Genomic DNA, 613 nt, shown 5'->3' with positions numbered 1-613 from the left:
GAACAAATAATTTAAGAAGCTGGAATATAAGAAGAATAACACAGCATTAGGGTTGGAGGAAGACTTCAACAATCCATGACATGCAGATGACAATGCCTTGCTTGGTGAAAGTGACAATATCTCCCAGCCCTTATTGATGAAGATCAAAGATTGTACAACCTTCATTATGGATTACACCTCAATGTAAAGAAAGCAAAATTCCCCACAACTGGAAAGATAAGCAACCTCTTTGAAAGTGGAGAAAAGATTAAAGTTGTCAAAGTTTTCATATTACTTGGAGCCACAATCAACACTCATGGAAACAGAAGTTAAGAAATCAAAGAACATATGTTGTTGTAGTTGTTAGGTGCCATCCAGTCAGCTACAGTCTGCAGTATGGATTACAACTCCATGTAAAGAAAACACAAATTCTCACAACTGGACCAATAAGCACCATCACGATCAATGGAGAAAAGATTGTAGTTATCAAAGACTCCATTTTACTTGATTCTACAATGAACACCAATGGAAGTTGTGGCCAAGGCATCAGATGACATATTACATTGGGCAAATCTGCTGCAAAACACCTCTTTCAAGTGCTGAAGAACAAAGACATCTCCTTGAAGACTAAGAT

This window comes from Orycteropus afer, unplaced genomic scaffold (genome assembly GCF_000298275.1).
Source record: "Orycteropus afer afer isolate SDZICR_OR568_19922 unplaced genomic scaffold, OryAfe1.0 scaffold01921, whole genome shotgun sequence".
NCBI lineage: Eukaryota > Metazoa > Chordata > Mammalia > Tubulidentata > Orycteropodidae > Orycteropus > Orycteropus afer.
This window is presented reverse-complemented; position numbering follows the sequence as displayed.